General features: G+C 37.8%; 1 protein-coding gene and 1 long non-coding RNA gene across 2 annotated transcripts in view; both read right to left on the reverse strand.

Annotated features, from left to right (window-relative positions):
• ARID5B (AT-rich interaction domain 5B) overlaps positions 1–24,301 on the reverse strand; it is a 210,773-nt gene that overhangs the window by 173,591 nt on the left and 12,881 nt on the right. The gene's annotated exons all lie outside the window — the stretch shown is intronic.
• LOC306660382 overlaps positions 526–24,301 on the reverse strand; it is a 35,809-nt gene continuing 12,033 nt past the window's right edge. Inside the window, exon 2 of the long non-coding RNA XR_013763611.1 lies at positions 526–633. This is a non-coding gene — a long non-coding RNA (uncharacterized lncRNA). The remainder of the gene's footprint in view (positions 634–24,301) is intronic.

Genomic DNA, 24,301 nt, shown 5'->3' on the forward strand with positions numbered 1-24,301 from the left:
AACTCATCCCTCTTCCTCACTTTGCCCTCTACCCAGTGTAAAACACAAAATTCTGACATGGCATTAATAGATGTCAATGTCACACTATCTACATATGGCAAAATATTTAAACTCTTCATCAATTCAATTTTAGGTGCCTGAATTTAAGTCTCCTGTCTTGATAGTGCACTGGAAGCTGTTTAAGGACACATGTTCTGTCACCCAGGACAAGGCTTTGTGATCCCACAGGAACACTCATTCCTTATCCACCCAAGTCATCATTTCTCCATCCATATTCTCAGGCCCTTTTGAGCACCAAGTGTGAATACACACATATAGACACACTTCACTAGAAAAAATTCACATCGAAAAAAGTAGCTTACTGTATAAGCCCACACACTGGATTTAGAAACAGGAATCATATTTACCAAGGTCGGCCTTTTCCTTGAGAACATCTTTGAAATTGAGTCCACTGTTCAGGGTTGACTGCCTATACTTCAGCAGAGCTTCCCGCTGACCATTTCTTCCCAACGCCTCCGCTTTCACTGGCCCAGCTCGTAGGCCACATCTCCACTTGGAGAAATCAGAATGGACCCACTTGACCAGGTCTTCAAGCTTCACAATCACCTTTTCGGAAACAGCAATGACTTCATCCTACAAGAGATGGGATGCACAAAAAGCATTATTTATGGGTTAGAGGTAAATGATACACTCTCCACAAAGCCTGCCTGAAATGCTATGTGAATGGTTTAACCTATGCAAGCAAGCAGTGTGTGTTTGTCAGTATCAGAGGATCTCCAATAACTCACTGGAGATCTGTTGTTTTTTCACTGCTAGTTATTTAAAGAATAATTTAAATGATATATTTGTTACACAATTAGAATGTATCCAAAAAACAGAGCAGTAATCCTAATAGCCATTTTTAATGCTGGTTGCAAAGCTCACTCTACCTTAATCTCAACACTTAGGCGAAAGCTGATTTTTAGGTGCAATTAATTGCAAATGTAAAAAGCAAGGGCTAGATGACTAATAGTTAGCCTGTCTCCACATAAATGGTCTAAGTAAATCTAGGATTCTTGGAACTCTGACTCACCCCAAAATTCCTATGTTTATGGTACATTTTCCCTTGGCTTATACACAAATATTGAATTTAACTTTTGTCCTAAAAATTAAATAAAACTGTGATGTAATCCCAAAAGAAATACTTCATAAATGTTATGTGCTTCCCACTGAAAGAAACTTACACATTCTCATGTTTCTCGAAAACTTTGTAAGTTGAGAAATGAACTGATTTTTTTCTTTTAATACATATGGGGTAGGGGGTGAGAGGGCGGAGTGAGGAGAAAGTCTTTGAATATAAGAAAAGTAGTTGAAACTTAAGTTCCTCCTATGGATCATAAATTTGAATTTTAAGCATCTTTAATTGCTTCCAGGAAACAACCAACTTTTCTGCTTCAAAATTAGTCCAGCAAGATATATAATAGATATTTATACATGGAACAAAGGGAAGGCTCCCTCGCCCAACAATTCTTTGGAAAAAGGCTTATAAAGATTGTCTCACTGGCTTTTAAGTTAAATTATTTGAAGCATTTGACATTTCAACTTGAACTGACTTCTTTTATTTCTTTTACTTCACATTTCTGAAGAAGGCTTAGCTGTGAAAACCCCTAAGCTTACAAAACCTTCGAAATATTTTGGCCAAAACAACAACAGGAAGATGTCTCTAAGCTATTAAAGACAAGGAATTCATAACTGATTTTGGCTAATTTTGCTGTTAAACAACTCTTTCCTCTTTCCCCCACCTACACATAGGCACACACACCCATACCCTCAACACACCACCACAGCAAACCCTACTCTGATTCAAACCAAAAAGGGTTTATTAAGATAAGCTTCACATAGTAAGAAGCCCTGAATTTAGTTTCTAAAAACGTTTTAAGGTAGGATCTAAAATTTCACTTTTCCTCACCCAGTCCCAAGTTGCTCTTGAGAAGAAAGTTTACTAGGCAGCAGAATAACAAATACTCTATCAAAAATGAAAAGTAAAACTTTGGTAATGGAATCTTTTCCCTTATCATGATCAAATATGAACTTCCAGTAAAGGAGAAACTAAGTGGAAACTGTTTTTATCCTCTGCTTATGAAAAAAATTTCAATACTTTATCAACAATGGGGCACATTACAAACTACAATTTCAATGGGTGATTTCATCCAAACTCACCACACTATCCTCTTGAAATAAAAGATCTGTAGTTGTCATGCATTTTATAGCTATTACATGGTGATTATTAAATGTCAGAATAAAAATTCAGACTGGGTATTGTTTCAAAGCATATGGGAACAGCTTCTGGACAGGACATACCAGCAATCAAATCTAGAATGTACTGGAAAATAATTAAGTTGCATGATATATCAGTCTCAATGTTAGTAAAAATGGAATTTGGCAACACTTTGACCAAATAAGGTTTCCTAGAATAGACAAGTTTGGAGATGAGTGTTATTTTCAAATAGCTCTAACTATGATCAAATGATTATCATTTCAATTACCAGTTGCTTCAGATCTTTTCCAAGAAATGGCATGACTAGCTCTGGCAGGCTTACAACACCCGCCAAACAAATAGTTTATTAACCAAGAGAAAAAACAATCCTTCTGATGTCACTGATGAATCAACTCATCTTTGAAGATTCAGTCTATAGATTTTGTACTTGTTCCTTTTCTCTAACACACACATAAAAAACAAATGCAGGAATTCACATAAACATGCAAACCATAAACCCCAGTTTGTATTAATTGTGAAACAACCAGTATATTTTACTGTGGATTCACAGAGAAACTGGCCCTGCAACATTGTTAAATGCCAGAATTTAAAAGGAAATCTGATAAGTGGAGGAGGGCGAAACAGCAAACCAATCTCCAAAAAACAAAACAGTCAACACACAAGTAGAAAATGTCTCAGGAAACATTGCTTTGTACACACAGTGGCATAAATCACATGCTCATATTTACTATTCTGAGCAAGTGCTGACTAAAGTTCCTAATATGTACCATTCTTGGGCAAGTCTCTATGTCTAAGAAAAGAATTTCAATAAGCTCATCTCATGATTACATTAGCTCTCTGCAAACTGAGAATTAGCACTGGATAAATATTGCTGATTTGCTCTAATACAACACAAAAGGAACACAAAGAAATACACTTTGTTATTCTATTAATGTACCTTGACTTTTCAATTAACCCAGCTCTTAATCAATATTTATGTAGGCTGGGTTAAGACACTTTTTAAGTCCTTATCCTCTTTCATCGTTGTTTAAAACTATTTCTGTAATTCGGATTCTGTTTCTACCACTGTACAACAACAGTCCATTTAATCAAGGATCCTCTAAGTCAGAGGAGATAATCTAGTCAAGAAATCACAAACCAGCCAGCCGGTATGCATGCCTGGTCCCTCCAACTGTTCATAAAAACTGGAAATTGAACATAAAAATGTCCAGACTTCAATCTTCTCTTATAAAATAAAACAAAGGAAAAGAAAAACAACAACAACAACAACAACAAAACCAAAACCAACAACAAAATACCACTTGAAACTGAGCAGCAGAAGATGCCTTCTTTAGACAACATGTGAAGCCCCCACTACTCTCTGTCACATTCTTTTCAGTCCACTTTTCCCTGACCTGCCTGGTACCTCCAAAGGCACCAGACATTTTCATTTGATTCAGACCATCTCATGTTATTGATGAGGACAATGAAGTTCCGTGACATGTCCTGGTGTCAATGTATGGCAGGACTTGGATGAGAACCTAGGTTTCTTATCCACCAACACAGCATGTTGGACTCTGCAGCCCGAATGCCTGGGTTTGAATCTCAGCCTTGGAATTTACTTCCTTTGGAACCTAGGGCAATTTCTTTATTCTTCCCGTGTTTCAATTTTTTTTTTTCATCTATGAAAGGGGATTAAAAAAAAAAAGGATTATGCTATCTACCTCTTACATGAATTGCCTGGATTCAATGGGTTGGCACAAATGCAACAATGCCAGAATTAGCTGTGTGTCATTACTTCTCCACACGGTGTTTTCCAAAGTGTGGCATGCAGAGGTGAATTCAGATCTTTTGCCGGGAAACTTTACATAAAGTTATTCGTTGCTTATTTATTTTTGTGGTTACTCTCTATTTATGGAAAAGTGGTACTGGTTTCCTATTTATAGGAGATATAGAAAGTTTCCTCTTTAAATGAATTTAAACTAAAAAGTGGATCACTTTTTACAAAACCATTAAGGAAACAAAGGGGATATGTGATATGGGGGGGGAGTCAAGTTGTTGCAAAAAAAAAAAAAAAAAATGACTGAAATTTGGGACATTGTCCCAATTGGGACATGTTTTATCAGTGGTTTTTAAAGTCCAGGAAGCCTTGGAAACCTCTGAGACCACTTCAGGTGGTCCACAGGGTGAAAACAGCAATCCTAATCATACCTAGACCTTGGCTTTTTTTCTCATTCTCATTCTCTTTCAAGTGTGCAATGGGGTTTTCCAGACCTGTGACATGTGATATCACAACTATCTGAATGCAGAAGCAGATATGTGAATCCAATTGTCTATTAAACTAGACAGTAAAAAGATTTATAAAAATTATATGGCCATTGCTACTGTTTCCACTAATCTTTTTGTTTTTGAGAATATAGCTAATTTTCATTAAAATGTTACATTTTCATAGTGGGTTTATATTGGTATTTTAAATTTTTATTATTAAAATTAACTTAGAGTAGTATTTCCTTTTATGGTATACAGTTCTATGAGTTTTAACACAAGGACAGAATCACGAAACCAGTATCACCACAATCACTAGATACAGAGCAGTCCATCACCCTCAAAAGTTCTTTGTATTATTTTTTAGTTGTCATATTCCCTGTACCCCACAAGGATTTCTGGCAACCACTGATCAGCTCTTGCTACAGTTTTCTCTTTTTTGAAATGCCAAGTAAATTGAATCACATGGTATAAAACCTTTTGTGGGCTGGGGTTGTAGCTCAGTGGTAGAGCACTTGACTAGCACGCATGACACACTGAATTCAATTCTCAGCACCATATATAAATAAAATAAAGGTCCACTGACAACTAAAAAATACTTTAAAAAAAAAACTTTTTGAGATTGCTTCTTTTACTCAGCATAATGCTTTTGAGATCCACCCACGTTGCTGCATGAATCAACAGCTTGTTACCTTTTATTACTGAACAGAATTTGATGGCGTGGATGGCCACCAAACTTTGTTTATCCATTCACTGACTGAGGGACATCTGGGTTGGTTCAGTTTTGGTGATTACAAACAAGACTACTATAAACTTGCATGCACAGGTTTCCGTGTGAGCACACATTTTCAGTTCTCTAGAGTAAACACCAAAGAGAGGGACTGCTATGCAATGTTTGAGAAACTACGCCATTTTGCATTCCCACCAACACTGTAGGAGAGTTCCAGTTGATGTTCATCCTTGCCAGCACTTGATACTGTCACTGTAAATTAATTACTGCCATTCTAATGTGTACATAGTATTTTCCCATCCTGTTTTCAGTTTTCATTTCCCTAATGACTAATGATATCATACATCTTTTTGGGTGCTAATTTGCCACCTGCGTATCTTTTTTCAAAGAAGTTTATGTTAAATCTTTTGCCCATTTTTTAAAACAAGTGATATTTGTTTCCATACTATTGAGTTTTGAGCATTCTTGGAACTTCTAGATTCAAGTTTTTTGACAAATATGTGACTTGAAATATGTTCTCCAGCCTTGTAGCATTCTTCTAACAGTTTCTTTAGTAAAACAAAAGTTTTAAATCTGATTAAGTTCCACTGGTCAGCTTTTTTGTTTTATGGATTGTGGTTTTGCTTTTTATATCTCTGAACTCCTTGCCTAATCTGAGGTCACAAAGAATTTCTGTTTTCATCCAAAAGTTTTATACTTTAATGGGCTGGGAAAGTATCTCAGTGGTAGAGCATTTGCCTAGCATGCTTGAGGACCTGGGTTCAATCCCCAGCACCATGCAAAATAACAATAAAAACATAAAAAGTTTTATACTTTAATTGTTTACATTTAGGGTTATGACCAATTTTGACTTAGTTTTGTGTAGGTATGCAGTTCAGCTTGACATTCATTTTTTCATGTAAATGTCATATTATTTTTAAGTGGATTAAGCATTTTAAATTATTTGTTTAAATTTCCAGTACAGTAAATATAAATACGTATAACTCACATAAACAAAACTTATGGGGGTCCTCACTAATTTGAGTGTAAAGTTTCCTGAGTCCAAAAAAGTTTGAGAGTCACTGTATTATGTCACTAACTCAAGGCATTTTCTTATTCTTTTTCTTGACCTCTTTGTATCATTTGATAATAAACAACACTATCTATGACTTGAACTTTCCCTCATGTTAAGAACTGAGAAGGGTCTGTGATTTTACTCTACTTGCAAACTTAACAAATTTGCCTACCACAGTTTCATTGATGCTCACAGAGCTCATGAGACTTCGGGCACAAAGAATGGTTTATTGCTCATGGCGCTAGCAGTAGTCAATGTTCCAGTATTTGTGTTGGTCCTTATAATATCCAATTCACAAAAAAAGATGCAAGGAGGATAGATGAAAGCTGCTCACATATTAGGATATGTTACAGGAGAAGAGTCTTGAGTTTAGGAAATCTAAATCTTGCTTTTTAAAATGTTTTTATTAGTGCATTATATTGAACATAATAATGGGTTCCATTTTGACATACTCATAGCTGTAAATAACATAATTTGCTTAATTTCAATCCTCAAAATTGCTCCCTTTTTTTAGGGGGAATGCTTTCAGTTTTTCACCATTTAGAATGATATTGGCCATGGGCTTAGCGTAGATGGCCTTTACAATGTTAAGGAATGTTCCCACTACCCCAATTTTGTCTAGTGTTTTGACCATGAAGGGATGCTGTATTTTATTGAATGCTTTTCCTGCATCTATTGAAATAATCATGTGATTCTTAACTTAAAAACTGGAACAAGGCAGGGATGCCCTCTTTCACCACTTCTATTCAACATCATTCTTGAGACTCTAGCCAGAGCAATTAGACAAACCAAAGAAATTAAAGGGATATGAATTAGAAAAGAAGAACTCAAACTATCCCTGTTCGCTGATGACATGATTATATATTTAGAGGAACCTGGAAATTCCACCAGAAAACTCTTAGAACTCATAAGTGAATTCAGTAAAGTAGCAGGTTACAAGATCAATGCTCATAAATCCAATGCATTTTTATACATAAGTGATGAATCTTCAGAAAGAGAAATTAGGAAAACTACCCCATTCACAATAGCATCAAAAAAAATAAAATACTTGGGAATCAATCTCACAAAAGAGGTGAAAGACCTCTACAATGAGAACTACAGAACACTAAAGAAAAAAATTAAAGAAAACCTTAGAAGATGGAAAGATCTCCCATGTTCTTGGATAGGCAGAATTAATATTGTCAAAATGGCCATACTACCTCAAGTGCTATACAGATTCAATGCAATTCCAATTAAAATCCAAATGATGTCCCTTAGAGAAATAGAGCAAGCAATTATGAAATTCATCTGGAAGAATAAAAAACCCAGAATAGCTAATGCAATCCTTAGTAGAAAGAGCGAAGCAGGGGTATCGCAATACCAGATCTTCAACTCTATTACAAAGCAATAGTAACAAAAATGGCATGGTATTGGTACCAAAATAGACAGGTAGATCAATGGTACAGAATAGAGGACATGGACACAAACCCAAATAAATACAATTTTCTCATACTAGACAAAGGTGCCAAAAATATGCAATGGAGAAAAGATAGCCTCTTCAACAAATGGTGCTGGGAAAACTGGAAAAGCATATGAAACAGAATGAAACTAAACCCCTATCTCTCACCCTGCACAAAACTCAACTCAAAATGGATCAAGGACCTCGGAATCAGACCAGAGACCCTGTATCTTATAGAAGAAAAAGTAGGTCAAAACCTTCAACTTGTTGGCTTAGGATCAGACTTCCTTAACAGGACTCCCATAGTACAAGAAATAAAAGCAAGAATCAACCACTGGAATAGATTCAAACTAAAAAGCTTTCTCTCAGCAAAGGAAACTATCAGTAATGTGAAGAGAGAGCCTACAGAGTGGGAGAATATCTTTGCCACTCATACTTCAGATAGAGTGCTAATTTCCAGAATCTATAAAGAACTCAAAAACTCTACACCAAGAATACAAATAATCCAATTAACAAATGCGCTAAGGAAATGAACAGACACTTCACAGAAGAAGATGTACAAGCAATCAACAGATATATGAAAAAATGTTCAACATCTCTAGTAATAAGAGAAATGCAAATCAAAACTACCTTAAGATTTCATCTCACCCCAATTAGAATGGTGATTATCAAGAACACAAGCAACAACAGGTGTTGGCGAGGATGTGGGGAAAAAGGTACACTCATACATTGCTGGTGGGGTTGCAAATTAGTGCAGCCACTCTGGAAAGCAGTATGGAGATTCCTCAGAAAGCTTGGAATGGAACCACCATTTGACCCAGCTATCCCACTCCTTGGCCTATACCCAAAGGACTTAAAATCAGCATACTACAGAGATACAGCCACATCAATGTTCATAGCTGCTCAATTCACCATAGCCAGATTGTGGAACCAACCTAGTTGCCCTTCAGTTGATGAATGGATAAAGAAACTGTGGCATATATATACAATGGAATATTACTCTGCCATGAAGAATGATAAAATTATGGCATTTGCAGGCAAATGGATGAAATTGGAGAATATCATGCTAAGTGAGATAAGCCAATCTCAAAAAACTAAAGGATGAATGACCTCACTGATAAGCGGATGAAGACATATAATGGGGGGTAGGAGGGGTTAGCATTAGGGTTAAGGTTAGGTTTAGGGTTAGGGATAAGGAGGGTGGTAAGAATGGAGGAAGGAAGGATTGTATAGAGGGAAAAGAGGGGTGGGAGGGGTGGGGGAAGGGAAAAAATAACAGAATGAATCAAACAACATTACCCTATGTAAATTTATGATTACACAAATGGTATGCCTTGACTCCATGTACAAATAGAGAAACAACATGTATCCCATTTGTTTAAATAAAAAAAAATTGCTCCCTTTCCTTTCCTCCTCTCTCCTTCTGATCTCCTTCTGAACTTTCTTTAATTTATATATGTTTTTAATGGGTGCGTTATAGTTAGATGAAACTACATTATAGTTATACATTGTAGTATATTCATGCACACACACAGCAAAATTTGGTCAGTTTCATTCTGCAGCTCCTCCACTTTCCCATCACTCCTATCTACCCCTTGATCCTCTTCCTCTACTCCACTGTTCCACTGTTCTCCTTTCTATTTTCATGAGATTTCCCTTTTTAAAAATTCCTTCTTTCTCTCTTGCTTCTGCATATGAGAGCAAACATTTGATCCTTGACTTTCTGATTCTGGCTTATTTCACTTAGAATAATGTCCTCCAGTTCTATCCATTTACCAGCAAACATCATAATTTCATTCTTCTCTATTGCTGAGTATACACACACACACACACACACACACACACAATGGAATATATATATCACATTTTCTTTATTCATTCATCTGATGATGGATACCTAGGCTAGTTCTGTAACTTGGCTATTATGAATTACACTGCTATGAAATTGATATGCATATATTACTATAGTATGCTGAAGTTCTTTTGGAGAGACACCTAGGACGGAGATATGTGGTCATATGGTGGTTCCATTCCTAGCATTTTGAGGAATCTCCATACTGCTTTTCAGATTGGTTATCCTAATTTATAGTCCCATCAAAAATGTACAAATGTACCTTTCTCCCAATATCCTCACCAGCAATTATTGTTATTTGTATTTTTGATGGTTTCTATTTTAACTGGACTGGGATAAAATCTCAGGATAATTTTGATTAGCATTTCTCGATTGCTAATAATGATGAACATTTTGCATATATTTGATGGATGTCTGTATTTCTTCTTTTAAGATATGTCCATTTTGATCATCTTGTGTGTTTATTGTTTTTTGAGTTCTTTATATCTTACAGATATTAATCCTCTGTCAAAAGAGTTGATGGCAAAGATTTTCTCCCACTGTTCGGGCTCTCTCTTCACACTCTTGTTTTCTTTGCTGTGCAGAAGTTTTTTAATTTGAGGCCATCCCACTTAATTGATTCTTGATTTTATTTTTTTATGAGTCTTATTAAGGCAGTTGGTGCCTTCACCAATTTGTTGGGATACTGACCCTATATTTTCTTCTAGCAGTTGCAGTGTTCCTGATTTAACTCCTAGCTCTTTGATCCACTTTGAGTTGATTTTTGTGCAGGGTGAGATAAAGATCTAGTTTCATTCTTCTACATATGGATATCTAGTTTCCCCAGCATCTTTTGTTTAAAAGGCTATCTTTCCTCCAATATGTGCTTCTGGCACCTTTGCTAAGGAACAAATGACTGCACATATGGATTTGTCTCTGTGTTTTCTATTTCATTCCATTGGTCTTCATGTCTATTTTTATACCAATACCATGCTGTTTTTGTGACCATAGCTCAGCAGTATAATTTGAGGTCAGGATGCCTCTCTGATCTCATTCTTATTGCTTAGTATTACTTTGACTGCTCTAATTATTCTTCCTGTGGAAATTTAGAACTGTGAAGACTGTCACTGGTATTTTGATTGGGGTCATACTGAATTTGTGATCACTTTTGGTAGTATGGCCATTTTAACAATATTAATTCTGCCTATCCAAGAATATGTGAGGTCTTTCCATTTCCTGAAGTCTTCTTCAATTTCTTTCTTCAGTATTTTATATTTTTCATTGTAGAAGTCTTTTACCTCCTTGGTTAGATTTATTCTCAAGTACTGAATTTTTTTGAGGCTATTGTGAATTCAACTGTTTTCCTGATTTTATTCTCAGCAAATTCAATATCAGAGTATAGGAAAGGTATTGATTTTTATATGTTGATCTTGTATTTTGCAACTTTGCTCAATTTTTTATGAGCTCTAGAATCTTCTGGTGGAATTTTTGGGGTGTTCTAAGTATAGGATCATGTCATCAGCAAACAGACATAATTTGACTTCTTCCTTTCCTATTTCATTTAATTTCCTTCTCTTGCCTAGTTTCTTCAGCATTTTTAACATGAACGGGTGCTGGATTTTCTCAAAGGCTTTTTCCTGCATTTATTGAGATGATTGTGTGATTTTTTTTCTCAATTCTGTGTGATGAATACATTTATTGATTTGAGTATACTGGAACAATCTTGCATTTCTGGGATGAAACCAACATGATCACAGTGCATAATCTTCTTAATGTGTTTTTGAATAAGGATTGCTAGTATTTTATTAAGAATTTTAGCATCTATGTTCACCAGGGATATTGGTTGGTAGTTTTCTTTCCTTGATGTGTCCTTATCTGATTTTGGTATAAGGGTGATACAGCTTTCATAGGATGAATTTGGGAGCATTCTCTCTCACTCTATTTCATGAAATAATTTTAAGATTGGCATTAGCTCTTCTTTAAAGGTCTGGTAGAATTCAGTTGAGAATTCATCTGAATTCTCATTATTTGTTGGAAAGCTTTTTATTACTGTTTCAATATCATTGCTTGATATTGGCCTATTTAGGTTTTCTATATCCTCATGGTTCAATTTGGGTAGGTAATATGTGTTAGTTCTAGATTTTCCAGTTTATTATTGGGGTATAAATTTTCACAATAGTTTCTAGTGATTCTCTGGAGTTTAGAAATCTGTGGTGACATTTCCTTTTTCCATCTCTTTCTTTTGTTGATTTGTGTCTTCTCTCTCAGTTGGTTAGTTTGGCTATGTGTGTATCAATCTGGTTTATCTTTTCAAAGAACCAACTCTGTTGCATTAATTCTTTGTATTTTTAAAATTTTTAATTTTACTAATTTCAATTCTGATCTTTATTATTTCCTATCTTCTCCTGGTTTTGAAATTAATTTGTTCTTGTTTTTCAAGTGCATTAAGATGTAACATTAGACCATTTATTTGGAATCTCTGTTTTGTCAGTATAAGCCTTCAGTGCTATAATCTTTCTTCTTAGAACTGCCTTCATAGTGTCCTAGAGATTCTGGTATGTTGTACCTCTGTTCTCATTTGTTTCTAAGAAGTTTTTTAATTTCTCCCCTGATTTCTTCTATGACCCTTTCCTTATTTAAAAGCATAATATTCAGTCTCCATGTGTTTTTACTACTTTTTTCTTGTTATTGACCTCTTATTTCATTCCATTAGAATCTGATAAAATACAAAGAGTTATCAAGTTTTTTTTTTTTTTTTAGTTGTTTTTGCTTTGTTTGCATTTGCTAAAACCTGCTTTGTGTCCTCTAATATGGTCAGTTTTGGAGAAGGGAGAACCTAAATTTTTAATACTGAAAAATTAGCATAGTAGCTCTTTGTTCTAGAGCAAGACACTATCTTTGTCTTCCCAAGTTGTTCACTATGTAAACAACTTTGAAAAGATAGTCCAGGACAAAGGCAGTCAGTGGCTTTGCTTACAATATGCACAGATATGCAAGAGATTCACGGAGAATATCTACCACCCCTATTTTCCTTTGTTTTGTTCGATTTCTCTTCTTCCTTATTCCATCTCCAATTGGAAAATTGTAGAAAACATATATGCATAGATGGGAGTCCAGGTCCTGATCTTCTTTCTCTGCATATCACTCCTTGAGGATACCATTCTCCACTGAGATTTCTGTACTCACCTCTAAAGTTTATGACTACGTTCTGGTTTGATTCCAAAAATTTATTGAAATTTCAGTTCCTTGTTACCAATTTAGATGTCCCAGAGTCAACTTGAGTTCAGTGGCACTGCATACCTCTTTGACTTATTTGTAAGAAAATGTCTCACCTGGCATAAGGGGAATTTAATACTTCCCAACTATGCCTAACTTTCCCCCAGTATTTAGTCTTCCTTAATGATAAACCGAAAATTTGCACTAAATAAAGACACCATGTTTCTGCTTCCTTTATATCCAGGTGCAGCCACGTGACCAAATTATGACCAATGGTAAGTATTAGTGAAATTGCATCTTCCAGGTCATGCACTCAAAGGGAGTGAAAATGGCTTTGGATCATACAAATGAGCAACAAAAGAAACCTGATCCCTAATAACCATTCTAGCCCTCAACCATCCACCTGTAGGCTGTGACAGGAGAGAGATATTGAACTCCCAACTTACTTAAACAACTGTAATTATGAGTCTGTGTTACACACAGCTGAACCTCTACCTTTACTAATACATCATTCCTCAGGAGGCAGGACATGAATGGAACCTTTCCTAGCATACCACACTGTACACAATGACAGTATTACTGAGAAGAGGTATAATCAGCTGAGTCCCAAGGACAATGAACACATAACAGGTAATATCAGAGGGTTGGCAAGGAAGGGAAGGAATGGGAACAGGAAAGCATGGCTTATTTACCTCAGATTTTCTGAATGTGCCTTGTAGCATCTGAAACATGATAAATGTGTGTTAGTCACCTTGGTGTCACTATGATCAAAATAACTGGCAAGAACAACCTAAAGGAGGGAGAGTATATTTTGGCTCCTGGTTTCAGAGATATAGTCCATGGTTGGCAGAGTCCACTGCTCTGGGCCTAAGGTGAGGCAGCACATCATGGTGGAAGGGTGTGGTGCAGGTGTGCTGCTCTGTTCATGGCAACCAGGAAGCAGAGAGGGCCAGGGAAAAGGGCCGCAGGGATGATGAACCCTTCTAGGGCACACCCCCAGTGACCCATCTTCTCTAGTCACTCCCTACCTGTCTACAGTTACCACCCAGTCCATTCAAACCAGGTTGGACTGATCAGGTTAGAGCTCTCACAGTTTATTTTGGCTCTGAATATTCCTGCATTAACACAGGAGATTTTGGGGGACACCACATTTCCAAATCATAACATACTGGGAACACAAAACAACGATAAATGGTGATAGCTGAATAAACTGTGAATCTAAAATACCAGATGGCTTCAGGAGAGTGGAAAATTTTCATCAAGATGGAAACTAATAATGAAAAACCTGTAGTGTCAATTTTTAGAAAGACCAACTATAGCCACTTTAGCTCAAGTGCTAGTCAGACACATGGGCCTATGATGTGTACTGGGAAACTCAGGTCAGGGGGTGGGGTAGAATGCCACCTTTGAGACTGACTCTGCTGGTTACTCCCTTTATTTGAAACCTCACTCAGACATGCTGCAATGGGAGGCACCTACCAGTTTGATCAATTGTGCTCCATTACACATTATTTTCTTCTGCCAATGGTAAAGCTCCAGGGCAAGTAAAAAGGTTTCTCTCTACAGGTAAGTGGATGCCACTCAAAGATCCAAGAATGTCAGAGAAAACAGGATGGTAAAGATGAAGCTTTCACTGGTCAGTTGTGAAACAAGAAAAATGAGCACAATGTAGTGAGGTTTTATAAAATGAGATTTACTAGATTTCAAGGACTATCTTTGTATCCATCAGATGCTAGCAGGAGACAGATGGAATACTTGTCTAATGATAGTCCAAGGGGAGGATTTACAAAGGAATTGATGAGAAAGGTGTTGGTGGGATGTAAAGAGGCATGAGAAATAGATAGCACAGGAACCTATGCCAACAGCAGCACAGCCAACACCACCCCTAGGCTACTGGGCCAAAGAGCAGGTGACAGTAGTTACCAGGATCAGAGTAGACCCTTCCAGCAGCAGCAACCCTTCCTTGCAGCGACAATCACAAGCCTGGAGAGATCTCCCACACAAGTCCAAAGAATCAACACCTGCCTTACTCTCCTCCCTTAACCTCTCCTGGCAGGGTACCTGTATGGCTGAACCCAACTAAAAACCAGAGGACCCAGGGGCTCACACAGATCGCCTTCCACAGAAGGAATGTTGATGTGGATGAAAAGTCCAACTTTCTGTTGAAGACTGTATTCTTCCTCCTTTCATCTGGCATTATAATATCCTTTGTTTCTGAAATGAGGATGGCAATTTTTAAATGGTAGCTGTTCTTTAATGTCCTTAGTAGGCAAAATAAAAAGCTATTAACTCTAATTTCCTGTACTAAAGATTACTATTCTTATTATCTATGACATAATGTTAAATATTTATTAGGCATCAGTATTTGATGCTGAATTGCATAATTTTTATCTTATACAGTATACACTAGAATTGTCAACACTTTTTAGAGGCATATAACACTTGTTTAACTTCTGTTTCTCTTGTAGTGCCCAATGAACCAAGGATCATGTTGGGTCTAAAGCACATGACTCTTAATGGTGCATCATCTCCGGAGGTTCCATGTTGAGAGATACTAAAGGAGAACTAAGATAGCACCAGTTTTCTTTTTTCTTTTCTTTTTTTTTTTTGTACTGAGAATTAAGCCTAGGGGCACTTAACCACTGAGCCACATCCCCAGCCCTTTATTTATATTTTATTCAGAGACAGGGTCTCACTAATTTGCTTAGGGCATTGCTAAATTGCTGAGGCTGGTTTTGAACTTAAAATCCTCCTGCCTCAGCCTCCTGAGCTGCGGGGATTACAGATGTGTGCCACTGTGTCTGGCAAGCACCAGCTTTTGAGTCTGATTGACCGAGGTTTCAGATGCAATTGTACTACATTTAATGTCAATGTTAATCTTGGAACTCATCTAAAAAAATGAGTTAAATGGAACAAAAGAATCCACCTCATATGGTAGTTAGGATGTTGCAGCTATTAGCATTAAATGGTCAACACAGAGAAGGCATCCAAAGAAATGTGGCTATTCCTATTGCTATATAACACTTGAATGAAAAATGAGAGTATAGGATATGAATGTATTTGATAGTCTTCTCTGAGTAACTGCATACATTCCTAACTCTTCTTGATTCTTTGTCAAGGAACAAAAATGATCCTGTAATTCCTACTGAAAACCTCCAAGGAAAAGTTGGGACAGAAGACCATTAAGAAGACCTGGATTTCTCATTCTTCTCAACTCTCAAGCATACAGCAGTGGAGAACCCTGAGATTCCTTATCCGATCCATATAGTAATTGGTGAATTTAATGACATTATATTATCTGATACTTATAAATAAAGATTCTCTGAGGTAAGTATTCTTAGCCCCATTTCAAAGATGGAGAAAACTGAAGTAGAACCAGAAACCACCTTGGTAATACTGTCTTCTTTCTAGAAAATTGATCATTTAAGCCTTTTCTGTAGTCATATCCCACCCTGCTCCCATCCTGGGATGACAAAAGGTTTCCCCATTTCCAGTCAATTCCACAGGGTGTGTGGCATTTAAAATCACTTCACAGCAAAAAAGGGTTTTAATTCTTACAGTGCTTTTGCCCCCAAAGAAAGACTACAGATATTGCTATTCATATGCTAGTTAAAAATGTGAAGAATCTTCTGTTGATTGAGCCGTGAAGATAACCTCTCAAGTACATGCTAAGATTCAATTTGATTCCCTTAACATGATGGAATGGATTTGCCATGGGGGCTCATTAGCGTATTGGGTTCCCATTTCCCAAGCCAGCCCCTCTTCTTCCAACCTTTTCCATCCCCCTCACCAGACATTAGAGTAAAGCTGGTGGCGCAATGAATTTTGGAAACCTATCCTGGCACAATTAGAGGGAGTGAGCAAACAGAAGACTGCTCTGAGGCACGATTTGTCAGAGATAATGTGACTATCCTTCATAGTACAGCCAACGGCATTTGTGTATCAAACAAGTAATTCAAGAATCCTAAATATTTTATGTTCCTAAATACATTTTTAATACACACTAATCTAAAACATGTTAGGTTGCAGCCTGCTCCTCTGACCAGGAGACCATCTCCAAAGAAAGCCTCAGAAATACGCTTTTGCTAATTTCCAGTTCCACTTCTTTCCTCTTAGACTGATCGTGCCTGCACCTTTTTTGTCCTCCCTAAAATTAAAGACAATTTACACAGAGAGCAAGAAATTGCATCGTAGTGTCCTAGATATTTCCTCTCGAAGCAGGCAAGCATTTGATATGTAAAGAAGGTGCCTTAGGTTGGTGATAGGACTTCCCACATTTCCTTTGACCAAATTAATAGGGTATTAACTCCACAGTCTATTTTTTAACTACTTTCAGGTTGCCATAATGAAAACTAGCTTGACACCCAAATACTCAGCTCTGGCCATTAAAACATTAACAAAAGAAGATAAATGAGCCCAATTCCAATGTTAAAGCTCAGTCGAATTACCTAGAACACTCTATTAAAGACAATAAAAATAAAACCCAAATCCAACTACCACCCAATCCAGCTGTTCTATTGTACTGAAGGACTCCAAACCATTACTTTTTAAGTATCTCCTGGTCTTTTTTTTTTTTTTTTTTTAACCCATTTTTGCAAGCACATGACCCTCCACTCAGGTATGCTGTTCTGCAAGGCTTATAAGCCATAAAGACTCTCAAAGGAAGAAAGATACCCCTTTGCCCTGTTGGTATATGAAAATCACAGTGGAAACTGTCTGAATTATTAAACTTATTCATCATCTGGCATGGAGTCTGGATAACCCATTGCCATTAATGAGAATAGTCTTCACAGAGAATCACCAAAAGCTTTGGTGCCCATTTAGAACACTTCAATGTAGACACCAAGTTAATCTTCCTGCTTTGTGTAGCCTCTGTTTAAACATAAACATATGATTCAGACATGCTCCCTCTTGTCAAACATTTTTTTTTTCTCTGTTCACTTAGCACAGTTCACATTATTATCCTCACATGCACAATGGCAGCAGAATAATTTGAGACCCACAGCTTTATTTAATAATGCAATTATCCTATATTGGATTACTTAAAGGGGCTTTGTATTTCTAAGTTCTAGTTTTTCCTATAGTAGTGATATGTTCTGCCACAGTAAGTGACTCAGGCTTCAATCAAAAGTCCTAAACTCAGTTTGGAAAAATATTGAGTGTTTTTAAATAAGCCAAGATGAACACAAGAGCCAATTAGCAACCACAGTTGGTGACCTTTCTACTCCTGTTCAAAGAGTGTGCTATATAGGCCAACACTGAGGACAGACCAAGGAACTACAGCCACCTGATTCCAACTCTTTGGAGGGAGGTTTCCTCAAAATAAGATTCATAGAGGTGGAACTAAAATCTTGTATAGTTTCCCGTATCCCATGTACTCCAGGTGGAGCTTTGGAATGAATGTATGTGTGCATGCATGCTACTGAGCATTCTGACAAAACAGCCACAGATGGGAATCCAGAAGTTGCCATTCCTGCCACCTTTACGGAAGTATTCACAAGTTGAGAGATTTTGTTCTAGCTTTTCCCCAACTCAATTCAATCTGATCCAATTAATTTGTATTGACTCCGCTTCGTACCAGGCACTGGGCTGAGTATCCAACCAGAGAGAGATAAGGATGAACAAAAGATGAGCGTTGCCCTTTAGGAACATACAGTGCCCAGGACCTTCTGCTCCTTGCTTGGAAAGTGAAGTTTATTTTCTTTCTTGTCTTATGTCAGAAGGTTCCTTCACTCTTCCATCCTCAATGTTCTGAGTATCTACACTAGCTGTGCTAGGTAAGGGGAAGGACTGGGGAGTAAGCTTCTGACTCATGGAATGCCAGTGTAGTGCCAGGGGATGGACAGTAAACAGTAAGCCGTCAGCTAAATGTGATTTATATAAAGAGAAATGGTCACACATGATTTTATGAAACCAGTAAATACTGAATACCAACTGTTTGCCAGGCATTGGGGTTACAACCAGGAATAAAACAGATGAAATTCCGTGCCCTTCTGGAACTTACAGTCATGTGCATATGTAGGTAAAGGGAGTGGGGAAGAAAAGCCACAGAGTAAACAAAATCTGAAACAAAACTGTGAGAGACCCATAATGGGAGGCAAGGGACAGACCAGGAATCATTTAAGTTGAGTGGTCAGGGAAGGTTTGGGAAGGTCTTGGCAGAGGGAACAAAAAATACACAAAGGCAAATGGTATGTTGCCAAATTCAAGGACAAAAAAAGAAAACACACACAACATGCCCTCCATGCATGTTTTATAGTTGAGGCATCTCCTCAGTTTGAATTCAGGCACCTTTTCACTAAGTTCCCACTAGGTTTAGAGTGGACACTACTCATGAATCAATTTCCATTATCACAAATCAGTCGCAATCTATCTAGTGTCACCTTTTCCCCACCTTCAATACCTACATATATATGTTTTCAACACTTTGTTGAAGACCAAGCTACACCCTTCCTAAAAGAGAAATAGATCAGTTTTCCTATAAAAAAACTAATTTTCACAGAATTTAAAAGATGGCAGGTCAGCTGCTCTCTTGACATATGCACAAGATTGAAGGGCAGCTAGGAGATAACTATTCTGTAGACATACTCATTAGAAACACAAATTGAAATAGTAATTCCTCTCATCTGGAGTTCTAGGTTTTCTTTAAAAATCAGCTTGATTTAATGCCCCACCTCAACTACTGTGCATGAAACATTCCTACTTTCTTATGCATTAAGAAGCCTGTTTGTGTGAGGTACAGGCTCCTCCTTTCCCTTCTCTCTGCAGATTTATCATCATACCAGACACAATGCCCTTTCCAGCAAAAATCTCCAAATTCATTGATCAAGACATTAGGTTTAAAAAAGACTCAATATGGCTTGTTGACATGCTGTAAGACTAACAAATCCTTAAAAGATTAAAGCAATCTGCTGTCTACTGTGCATGTCATCTATAATTATATGCCTGGAAGAGGGAGGAGGTGTTTGGAAGGCACTGCCCAAGGAGACTGCATAACAACAATAAAAAGAGAGAGAAAAGAGCAAGATGGAATAAGAATATTTTTCAATCCTCATCAGATTAACTGTTCACTGATTAGTCCTGTTGATGATCATAGTAGGGGGCCTCCAAGATGGCGCCCAAATTTCTCTACCTTCCTGTATTCACACTCTTGTGTCACCTCCCACTCTTGAGTATGTACCTGGATATGATACCTCACTTCTAACAGAGTTAGTCCGAAGTGATGGAATACCTCTGAGATTAGGTTACAAAAGGACTATGGCCTTCAACACACACATTCTGAAGGAAGTCAGCTGCCATGCATGAACTGTCCCATGGAGGTGCCATGTGACTAGGAAAGCAACTGAGGGAGGTCAGGCACCAGCATAAAAGACCTGACATTTGGTGATTGGCAAGTGGGCTTAGAAGTAGATTTTGCCCCAACAGAGATTTGAGATGACAGTGTCCCAGGCTGACACCTGAATTGCAGCTTTAAGAGACCTCAGACAGAAGTACCCAGTTAAGCCACACTCAGACCATTGACCCACAGAACTGTGAGGAATGTGTTTTTCTTAGATATCAAATTTGGAATAATTTGTCATGCAACAATAGATAACTAATAAACCGATCTTTAACACAGGACACATTTACACACGATTGCGTGGCAATGAAATAAAGTTCGCAAAATAAAGGTGCTAAACACGAGTTTCAATTACACTGGGAAAGGAGATTATTTTCTGCTAAGAGAATGACAAACCAATGAAAAAATACTTCATGCACCCATTTAGATCCTGAATTAATTGCCTGTACAAGAGATCTTTTATTTGGGGCTATCCTCAGACATTTCCAAGAACTACCTAACAATGTGAGCACACTTTTCAGGATGGAAGGGGCCAAGTCAAATCTAATTTTGCCCAACTTGTATTTTATTTCCTCTAAAATACTAGAGAGAAAGAGGCTAATCTTACTTTTCTCTTGACCCGTCCCATAGTACCCTGGTATATATTAAAAAATATTGAATTTAATTGAATGAAAGGTTACAGTCAAGAGGCCTATATTTTAAAATAGAAATGTTATGTTTTTCAAGAACAATATTATTTTATGCCCTTAGCTACAAAAGAAACATTCCAATATTCATCTCTCTTTTCCTCTTCCCACCTTTTCAAAATTCATCTTTTAAGGACCCTTGGCACAGCTGACCCGCTAGAATTGTGTTGCCTATAAGCACAATCCTGTGTATACACAACTCTAGAACACTTGGGGCCAAAACTGAGGTGAGGTTTTTCTGTGCTAAAAAGAGGCACAAAAGAGCCTTTAAAAATGAGGTGAAAAAAAAAATTAAGGCAACTGAGATATCTCAATATTCTGACATGCTGAGAATGTTTTCACTCCACTGCTTCGAGGGGTCATTTAAGGAATTCTGGGTGTCAGGAGTGATTTGAACACCTGCTTTGCTGTCTATTGAATTACTGATCTAGTAACATCAAAAATGTGGAGTGAGAAATAGGACCTGTACTGTAAAGGAAAAAAAAAAAGAGCAAAGTCTGTTGATAATTTAAAAGACACTACCATTTATGTGACTCATAGACTCTGCATCAGAAAAACATCTTTAGCCTTTTTACTAGAACCTTCTTTTTGCCTGCCCAGATAGTCAGGGATGCATATTTTACAATTCAATGCATTGTTTCTGGACACATATTCAGCCCCTCAGAACACAAAACACAATTAGACTATTATGGAGAATGTTCACAAGAATGGAACCGATTATTTCACTTAAGACGTAGAAAATTCAATTATTTTCTGTATTTATAACCCATGTATTTTGGAATAATTCAGTGAGGAGACCGAGTACTACAGCAGTGTTTTCATTTGAATTCTAGTAATCTGATACACACTGTGGGATTAACCCAAAGCAAAAGGATTTTAATGACCCAGCAGGCAGTCTCTATTTTGAAGATCCTTCTTCTAGGATCCCTCATCCATTTTGGCAGAGACTCCTCCCTTTACATCCTTTTGCTGATGCTTTTGGCATCTTTAAGAGTTGAACTGGAATATACCCGCCACACCACCACCACCGAAAGAGAAGGGGAGGTGGAAGAGGTGGAGAAGGAGACAGCAGGGAAGGAAACAAATTTTCAAATTAGGAGTGTTTTTAAGAATAGGAAATTGGAAAGACCTTTGTAAATGGAGGGAAAATGGGTATATTTAAGATAAGTTCCATGGTTTGCACATTCAGCAGAGCAGCACCAGATTTCCTGGTGGTTGCATCATGAAAGGGCGGGGGTTGGGGGTTGCGAGACCTGGGAAGCACCAGGTTTGAACTTTGTTTGGCACAGGGAGAGAGGACATCTGGAACCCAGGTTTTGTTTCTTGACTTCATTGTCCTCCCATTCCACTTTATTTTGCTGTGGCTGATGGAAGAGATGCCCCCTAATGCTCACTCCTTTCAGACTTAAATGGGGCAGAAAAGAAGTTTGAGCATGTCCCCTTCACAGTCACTGGAAACCTCAAACAAAAACTTTAAACCCCACTCAAGAAAAGTCTCTCAGGACAGACAAAGAACCAGGAAGCTTAACTCTATTTAAAATGATCATTTTCTTAGTTATTATTTTCCAAACAATGGCCCAATGTCTCAGTCAATAAATTACTTATTAAGACTATTAACATGTTGTCTAGTATCATGACAGATTTCAAGAGTTAGGATTTGGTCCCTGACCAAGAAGAGCAAGGTGGATATCCAAGAATCTACCAGAGGCCTGGGATAGGCCAGGTCATGGATTGGTTCCCAACTGCCATCTATTTCTCATTTGATATTCTTAGGCTAGCAACATTAACCCATTTCACAGATAAGAAACTAAGATGCCAGAAAGAAGAAACAAGTTAGCCAAAACAACACACAGCTACTAACTGGCAGAGTAAATATTCACACTCTGTTCCACCAGGCTTCAAGACTAAGGGTTTATAGCCAGAAAGAGAAAACACAGATGTGAAATTATTAATCAGCACTGCCTGCAGATTCATGTCCAAATGACATGCTAGACCTCCTGAGGTCTGGCCTTAGTCTACCTTGTTTCCCACTAAACCCATGATCTCTCACCAAACTCAGCCCATTTCCAACCCTTTCTTTTATGTCTCTATGGGAACAACAGGTTGCTTCTGCTTTAACTACATGGGCCAGATGTGAGAAAGTTTTAACACTTTTAACAGTCTAGAGCTTTGCTCTGGAGATTGCAAGGTGGCAGCTGGTGGGCCATATCTGGACTGAAGACATGTTTGGGTTGGCCTACAGAGAGAGTTTAAAAAATTAGATTGACTGGCCAACTAAAATTATACAAAAATCTAAATTTCTGGCTTTACTTGAAAAATGGAGAGATTTGATAGTGTTGGAGGACATCCCTGCATGACAGTGTTAGGCAGGGCCCGAAGGGCAACACTTTAGATAAGGCCCACAGTCCCCAATGCCCCCAAACACCACGTCACATCCCAGGTCTCCCTCCTCATCCCACCTGCCTAGCCCAGTGGGTATCTGCATGTGTGTCTCAGCTCCACAACTCCTTTTTCCCTAGTTAGCATCCATGGAAGGTCTCATAGAGGAAGTAGGGCCTGAATGGGTCCCTGAAAGATAGACACTGCTGTTGTGCAACTTCACCTCATGGAGTGGATCCTCAGATAATCTGACCATGAGTGTATCCTCAGGTAATCTGACCACCTCCTTTCTGATACCACCTGTGTCTTCCACCTATAAGAAGGACAGCACAAGCTTTCTGCCATCTACATTATCTGCCCTTTCAAATCAGGACAGGCTGGGTTCCCACTCAGTGTCTGCCATTTACCTGATGAATAAAGTTGGAAACCTGGATAAGTTACTCAAATGCTGAGATTACCCTTCTGTAAAATGGAGGTGACCCTTGAACCTACCTCATGGTATTATTGTTGTGAAGAGTAAATAAATGGTCACATATAAAGCTGTTAACACCTAGTTTTACTATTAACTTTAACAACAACATTAGTTTAGACCAGGAGTCAGCAAACATTTTCTGTAAAGGGCCAGATAGTAAATATTGTAGTCTCTACACATCAGACAGTCTCTGCACAACCACTCTGTCATGTAGTATGAAAGCTGCAGGAGACCTTTGTAAACAATTGGGTGTGGCTGGATGCCAATAAAACTTTATTTACAAAAACAAGTAGCAGGCTAGATTTGGTGTATGGGTCTTGGTTTCCTTTATTTTCTACCATATCCACAGAAAAATAATGTAAATCAGCTCTGAAGATGTTACAAAGGGGTTTTAATGATATCTGCAAAAATAGGTGTCTACAGTGGGCACTTCTGGGTATTTCTAACCTGGTTACTGGATTCACAGGGCCAGGTGCAGCCCAGACATCATCCTTCAGGGAGGATGCTCCCCTCTCCATGCCTTGCCTAGAAATCTCTTCCCCATTTTTACTCCATAACCTCTTTAGACCTCAAATGAAGTGTGATTTCTTCCCAAAATGCCTCCTCAGATCTTCCCGACATAGTCGGGCACAACTGTCGCAGGTTCCTGAACTTT

Source organism: Sciurus vulgaris (genome assembly GCF_902686455.1).
Source record: "Sciurus vulgaris genome assembly, chromosome: 4".
Lineage (NCBI taxonomy): Eukaryota > Metazoa > Chordata > Mammalia > Rodentia > Sciuridae > Sciurus > Sciurus vulgaris.